Below are 8,225 nucleotides of genomic sequence, written 5' to 3'. Positions count from 1 at the left end.
TAGATCAGCCAACACTGGATCCACTCATCCGTCCACCCATTCTTCTTGCTTCTATCCACTGTTCACCTTCCCGTCCCTCCTCCCTCTCTCACTACCTCCTTTCATTTTCTCCCATTATTCCTTCCTTTCTGTCCTCTATCCACTCTTGCACTCATTTTTAGCAATAAAATATCAGACAGAACTCACTACCTGAAATGCTCAAGGTGTTGGAAAAATTCGTGTGGTGGTGAATTGGAGTGAAGAACCCTAATTTCAAATCTTCATTTCCCACCCAGGAATCTGCAGAGTGTCTAATGTGCTCCTTCACTCACAAACTTTTATGAAATACCTGTTATGAACCAGATATGGTGCTTGGCAGCGAATAAGACCTGGTTTTATTTTCAGGGTCAGAAACAGTCCAAAAGCACTGGTGGCCTATATGGCCAATAGAAGAGGGAGTTCCAAGGTGTTCTCAGAGAAGCAAATGCTCCATTGAGCCTTGAAGGATGAGTTTTGTTGTTGTTGTTGTTGTTTTGTTTGGAGAATCAACCGAGCAATAGCATATGAGATTGTGAAAATGTAAAAATATCACAGAGAAGGAATGATGTTTATTATTAAGGTACTCTAGTAAAAATGTTTTCCTCAAATAACTGGCCAGTGTAGGAAAGGTCTTTGTCAGAAGCATTAGCAAACCTTCATGCAGGCTTTAAGACTGTAAGACAAGGTTGCTGTGGTGGGAGTCAGGAACTCCCAAAGCCATGAGCCAAGGAAGGGGAGTTCTTCAGAGCCTGGATTTTGTTGCCAGACTCACTGGGCTTCTTCTAGTCACTTGTTGTCCTTGTACTCACCTGTGGAATGGGAATGATAATGCAAGAGGATTAAGTGAGATGGAAGTTGTTGGAGTTGGTAGCTCATAGAGAGTGTTCTGTAAATTCCAGTTGCTATGGTCATGGGAAAGAAATTCAGAGACAGGAGCTTCAAGGTGGCATGGATTTATGTTTTCCTCCTGAAAATATGCTTTTTATCTGCCACCAAGAAACCAGATATAAAGACCGGTGCAGTGGCATACACCTGTGATCCCAGTGGCTTAGGAGGCTGAGGCAGGAGGATTGCAAGTTCAAAGCCAGCCTCAGCAAAAGTGAGGCACTAAGCAACTAATTGAGACCCTATCTCTAAATAAAATATAAATAGGGCTGGAGATGTGGCTCACTGGGTGGGTGCCTCTGAGTTTAATTCCTGGTACACCCCCTCCCCACCAAAAAAAGAAACCAGATATATAACCTTGAAGAAATGACTTGGTTTTTCTTAGCCTTTATTCCTTCTTTTTAGTGAAATCTCTTAATATTATCACGAGAAAAGCAAGATCTTTGAAAATTATGACATATGTCATTACCTCAGTATTGTTTACCATGGAGATGTAGGAGACTGGAACTGGCCTACATGTCCAAAAAGGAGAGTGTTAAATGAACAATAGGATTTCTCTCAATGAACTTGTGAGCAGTGAAGAATTAAAGTCCCATGAAAACTAATATTTTTTCCTCTTATTCAGTAATGAGTCCCTCAGCGCCCAAAACAATGCCCACCATTTAACGCTCAGCATTTATCAAAGGACTGAATGGGTAAGTGAGGAAAAATTAACTTCCAAGGAGCATCCTGCCTGGTTGTTGTTTTGCTGCATGGGGTAGAAGTAGAATAGAATAACTGGGGGTTATATAGAGAGAAATGGCTAATGAGTGGGATGTCTACAGGTGCTTATTGGATGGTGACCATTTTAACTCTTTCTCCTGTGGCCCACAAAGTGTCCAGTAAAATACACAGCACCTGGCAGCTCTTTGGGACTGGATCTATGTCTTTGGAGGGTGAAATGAAATACAGAGACTGGCCTCAACTGGAGAATACCCAGGGGCATCCAATCACATCAAGTGTCATTTAATGATGTGGAAAGATGTTGACAATATATTGTTAAAAGAAAATAATCAGGTAGAGAAGAGGATATGCAACTTCAATCCCATTTTGGTTAAAATAGAAAAACATCTGCTCATGTCTGGATTGTAAGATTGAGGGGTTTTTTTCTTTCTTTTTGATTATTCATGCTTTATACTTTTCTTTAATCAACATCTACTGCTTGTGTGAATCTGAAAATAATGTGAAATGTTGGATGAGCTTGAGCTGTCCTTATTGGGTTTGACTAGCTGCTAAAGAAATTGAGCTTGAGGTCAACCCACATTGTCAAGGTAAAGCCAAGACAGAGTGACCCATTGATTTACGGCCAGTTCAGTGACCTTTCCACTTGACCAGGAAGAAAACACTTCCCAGTAGTGTTTACAGTGCCTCAGACACAGAGCATCAGAGCGATCTGAGACACTGGGCCAGGCCTCCTCCTCCTCGATTCTTTTTTCTAGATTCCAGAGAACATGCATCCTCCAGGAGAGTCTCCACGGTTCTAAGTACATTCCCTCTTGTCCCGTTTCAAAGGACACTCACCAGGCTTTCTTTTGCACTTCAGGTCAGTAACATGACCCTCCGGGTAGAGAGTCTTGTCAGCTCCTCTGGGCAGAGAATCTTGTCAGCAGGATGGGCTGTGAAGCCTCCTGCAGATGAGCCAGTAATAATCTCTGACTCATATCTGCAAATAACGATTTTTTTAAAGGTGTCTGTTGAGTGATAAGAGCGCACAGAGAGACAGAGTCAGAGAGGAACATAGTGAGAAGCATAAAATCACAACCCTGGAACTGAAAGGTCCTCTAGAGATCACCCATCTCATGGCTGGATAATCTGGGGAAACTGAGATTTGGGCTATATAGAAAGGGCCAGAATCCAGGGCGGTTTGCTCCCTAAACATCTCTCAGTTGGATTCTTTCCTGTCCCTTCCTCGATTCCAGCCCACAGGGATTCAACAATACCCACTAGCTGATCTTTCAATCCATTGTCTGTCACAGAGGGCCCTGTGAGCCAGGTTGAAGAATTTGGACTACAGTTTGGGATAGTGAGACATCATGAAAGAATTTTTAGGCAGGAGACCAATAAGGTCAGAGCTGAATTTCAGTTGGTAGTGTTAGTTTTAAGATTTTAGTCATCATTGAGAATGTGTAGTAGTAGTATTTGTGAGTTTCCTGTGCATTTCCATAATGATTAATAATATAGAACATCTTTCCACTTGCTTATTGGCTATTCATATAAACTAGATATAACTTTAGCCTGGTGCAGTGGTACAGGCCTGTAATCCCAGCCGCTCGGGAGGATGAGGCAAGAGGATCATAGTTCAAAGCCAGCCTCAGCAACTTAGTGATACCCTAAGCAACTCAGTGAGACCTTGTCTATTAATAAAATACAAAAAAACAAACAAACAAAAAAAAAAAACAAAAAAAAAAAAGGTGTGGGGGAGTGCTGGGGATGTGGCTCAGTGGTTAAGTGCCCCTGGATTCAATCCCTAGTACCAAGCAACAACACAAAAATAGACACACAAACAAAAAAAACTAGACATAACTTTAAGGCAATCATTTCTGCTGTTTGAAATGTCTAAGATCTGTTTATTGACTCATTTCAGTTTAAAAATATTCAGTGATCCCTTGCTCTGTGGCAATCACTATGAGATCTGATGTACCCAAGATGATGAAGAGCTAGCCCTGGCCTTGATCCGTTTGCAGACTTGTTTGGGGTGACAGATACTTAAAAAAGAAAAATTTCTCTCTCAAGGTGTTGGTGCTCAATAGAACTAAGCCCAAGGTACAGAAAGGAATGAGGAGGAGCACTCTCCCCAGCAGGGTGACAGTGGCTGGCAGAGGTTGGGGAGTATTCAGAGGTACTTCCACCCTGGCTCTGACTGTGACATCACAGAGCTGTGGACATGAGGTCATTCATTCTTCACACACTCACTGAACTCTTTCTGTGGACCAGACACGTGCTGACCCAGAAGGCAACCATGAACCACGCAGACCTGTCCCTGTCTAAAGAATCCTACTTGAGAGCTACAAGTTCATTTCCTTTCCTCATGGCAACTGTGCTGGGCATGGTGGTGCACACCTGTAATCAGTTCAGGAGGCTGAGGCAGGAGGATCATGAGTTCAAAGCCAGCCTCAGCAATGGCGAGGCACTAAGCAACTCAGTGAGACCCTGTGTCTAAATAAAATACAAAAAATAGGGCTGGGGATATGACTCAGTGGTCAAGTGCCTGAGTTCAATCCCCAGTACCCAAACAACAACAACAACAACAAAAACTATCATTTCTGCTATTCGAAACGTCTAAGATTTGCTAAGTGATTAGAAAACATCAAAACAGATTTATGCTAATTGTAAAGGTTAGGTAAGTTTCCATTGATTCTTCATTATGATGGCTTCAGTTGATACATATGTATTTACTGCGTACTTGGTTATTTCCAGTGGTTACCTCACTCAGTCCACATGATTGATGAGAGAGGTTGGGCTTACTACTGTCTGAAAGTGAGAGGCCGGCGGGTGTCGTGACTCAGTGGTAGAGCTCTTGCCTAGCACGTGTGAGGCACTGGGTTGGATTCTCAGCACTATATTAAATAAATAAATAAATAAATAAATAAATAAAATAAAGGTATTGAGCCCATCTACAACTAAAAAAAAAAGAAAAGAAAAGAAAGAAAGTGAGAGACAGTATACTAGAAATACGGCCCAAAGCAGTTTAAAAGTAGAACCATTCTTTGAATCTGTATCTTGGGACTCTTGCTACTTTGAATAGAATTTGAGTACCATTGGCATATTTTTCATATAATTTTAGGATTAAAGTACTGACGATAATCAGTTAAAATTAAAGTCCCAGGGATTATGGTTTCCAGGCGTTTCCAAATATCTTCCTAAATCCCTCATTCAGCCTGGGAGGCTAGCCTGAGGCCAGTGGCATGGGCCGCACAGTGAAGCTGAACCAAGTCTAGGTTTCCTGACACGGCATTGTTGCTTGGTGAGAATGCGGCCTCTGGTTGCTCACTAACTTGCATGATTATCCCTGTTCACCTATTCAGTCCCAGACATTTGGCACAGTGAGTACTGCTGTAGGCCCAGGTGAGGGTTTCTGGGAGAAGACACTCCAGAGCTCTGAGCTCAAATCTCAGCTCTGCCTCTTCCAAGCTGAATGACTTGGCAAGCAGTTTAAACTCTTCAAGTGTCATTTCCTCATCTGTGAAATGGAGCTAATAACAGAATTGACATTGTAGAATTGCTACAGGCATCAAAGAACAAATGCATGGAGGGGCTGGGGTTGTGGCTCAGTAGTAGAGCACTCACCTAGCATGCGCGAGGCACTGGGTTCGATCCTCAGCACCATATAAATGTAAAATAAGGATATTGTATCCATCTAAAAAAACTTAAGAATAAATATTAAAAAAAAAAGAACAAATGCATGGAAAACCTTCCCCTCCGGCTCTGGATTTTGCTATTTATTGAATAAAGGAAGGAATGCAAACACTTACTTCCCTGCTGGGCCCATAATAGCACTGGACAAATTACATAATGACCAGTTTTTCTATTTAATAATTGCACTTAAATTATTTTTATGAAGATCAAATTAAAGTAAATTTTGGTAGGGAACATTTTCTCTAAAATCTGAACTCAAAGACAATGTTTTTATTCCCATTTGGAAATTGCATTACGATGATGTATTATTAAGAACTTGCAAACAGCATTAAGAAAATCCTAAAGGTAAGTTATTTTTTTTCTTTTTTTTTTATTGGTTGTTCAAAACATTACAATGCTCTTGACATATCATATTTCATACATTTGATTCAAATGGGTTATGAACTCCCATTTTTACCATGTGTACAGATTGCAGGATCACATTGGTTAAGGTAAATTCTTACATAAAGCCGACCACTCAAACCCACTGACAGTTTTATTTCTTCACATTGCTTTCCAACATTTATCCAGACTTTTGTGTTACTCTTCCTTCTTTCCTCTCCTCCTCCTCCTCCTCCTTTTTCTTTTCTTTTTTTTTTTTTTTGGTTTTGGGGATAGACCCCAGGGACACTTTCATCACTGAGCAACATCTCCAGCCCTTTTTATTTATTATTTTGAGACAGGGTCTTGATAAGTTGCTTTAGAGTCTCACTAAGTTACTGAAGCTGGCCTTGAACTTGTGATCCTCATGCTTTAGCCCCCTAGTCCCTGGTATTACAGGTATGTGCCACTATGCCCAACTTGTGTCATTCTTCTTTTTTTAATTTATTATTTTACTTCAATTATTCAATAAATTAAGTTGCTGCATTGACTGTATGCTTGTGATTTCTAATGGTTCCATATGATTCTACTCAGTGAAATCTATCAGTAACATGGAAACTTAACTCATGAAGGAAATCACGTCACATTCTCATCCATCCCTCAGTATGCTCAGGCTATTGATTCCAGGGCCCACTGAGGGTACCAAAATCCAAAGATGCTCAAATTCCTCTTATAAAATGACACTATGTTTGCATATACCCTATGCACATCTTCTCATATACTTTAAATCACATCTTGATTAGTTATGATACCCAGTACGATGTTAAAACTATGTAGGTAGCTGTTGTATTGTATGGTCAAGGGAATAATGACAAGAAAAAAAAATGTCTGTATGTGTTCGGTACATGTACAATTTTTCCCCTGAATATTTCCTGACATTTTCAATCCATGGTTGGTTGAATCCCTGGAAGGTTGAATCTGGGAATAGGGAACCTGTGGATACAGAATCTGTAGATACTGAGGTCCAGCTATATCTTAGATAATCCACAAAAATCACTAAATATTATGTGGCCTTTGAGCAACAGCACAATTCTGTAAGGTAATTACTAAAATTATCCCTTTTTACAGATGAAGCAACTAAGGCTCAGATTACTCTATTAACTTGCCAAAATTCATACAGCCGGTCCTTTAGTTATCTAAGGCTCTATAACAAATTGCTCCCCCAAAATAGTGGCTTCGAAGCTGCAACAACCACTTACTTCTTCATGATCCCACAATTTGGACAGGCTTGGTGGAGCTGGCTCATCTCTGCTGCCCAGGGTTCCAACCAGTGTATTTGTATCGTGGCTGGAGGATCCAAGATGGTTCACTCGATGCCTGGTGCCTCAGCAAGGGAGGCTGAAATGGCTCAGGGCTGGCTGGGTTTCTGTCCCTGTGCGGTTTCTCATCTTCCAGGGTTTTTTTTTTTTTTTTTTTTCTTCTCCTTCCACGTGCTCGGTGTGCAGCAGATTAGCTGGATTTCTTTCCATGGTGGCTGGCTTCCTAGAGAGCAAAATCAGGACTTCCCAGGCATCCTAAAAACCAGCCCGAGAATTGGCACAACATCCTTTCTGCTGCATCCTTTTGGTCAAAGTCCAGAGGGAAATAGACCCTACCCTTGGTGCTAGGAGGATGGATGGGACTGGAGGCTGACACCCTCCCACTGGCAGAACGGGGCCTCCAACACCTGCTTGACGCAGGGCTCCGAACTCAGAACTCCGGCCCACTCACCTCAGGGAGCATTTTTGCCTAGTTAGCTCTCTCTCTTCTTTTCCCTCATTCTTTGGGGTGAATTCCTAAGAACAGAGAGACCTGGTCAAAGGGCAAGGACGCTGTTGGGCTGGTGCTGAGATAAGACTTCTGTAGAGCAAACCCTCTGTAAGTACTGTGTTACCTAAGTCTTTTTTTCACCTCATCCTTCCTCTTTACAAAGGAGATCTGGGTTTAATTTTATTCATTCTATTGTTGCCTCTGCTGTAGTGGAGGGAATCTTGGCTCCTGCTATGAACAGCCTCTTCACGACTTCTGGGCAACAATAAAGTCAGCAAAGAGGCGTGATGTTCAGCCTTGGCTCAAGGGCTATGCAGGACAGTGTTCCCTGTGGATCAGGCGCACGTGGGGAAAGTAATTTGCTGAACTTGACTTTTCTCAGAACTCGGGATATAGTGGAAGGAATGCAGTGGCTAGACTTGCCAGTGTGCAGTCCTCCTTCTGAAATGTAAGCACATGTCTTTGCTGGCTGTCCCTCCTTATACCTGTCATCCCACGTCTTGTCCGGTTTAGTATTTGTCCAGAGCAAAAGCCTCCTTGGGTAGGATGATAAATTATATGATCGTTCTCACTGTCTCTGGAACTTGGGCAAGTCATTTCTCCCAGAGTCTCAGTTTCCTCATCTGTACAATGGGCCTGGCTCTCTGCTTCCTAGAGATGTGGATGATGACTCTTCATTAACGGCATCTTCAATGAGGCAACAGTTGTCTTGGGCCCTGGTGGGTACCATGGGATATGAAGGTTCCTGATCCTCCTAC

General features: G+C 42.0%; 1 long non-coding RNA gene across 1 annotated transcript; it reads right to left on the bottom strand.

Annotated features, from left to right (window-relative positions):
• Positions 1-652: 652 nt before the first annotated feature.
• LOC308655561 lies at positions 653-7,081 on the bottom strand. The gene is made up of 3 exons (XR_014023477.1): positions 6,918-7,081; positions 2,464-2,633; positions 653-827 (listed from the first exon to the last, which is right to left on the bottom strand). It is a non-coding gene; the product is annotated as an uncharacterized lncRNA (long non-coding RNA).
• Between the last annotated feature and the right edge of the window lie 1,144 nt (positions 7,082-8,225).

The sequence above is a fragment of the Spermophilus citellus genome (genome assembly GCF_964194105.1).
Source record: "Spermophilus citellus genome assembly, chromosome: 1".
Lineage (NCBI taxonomy): Eukaryota > Metazoa > Chordata > Mammalia > Rodentia > Sciuridae > Spermophilus > Spermophilus citellus.
This window is presented reverse-complemented; position numbering and strand designations above follow the sequence as displayed.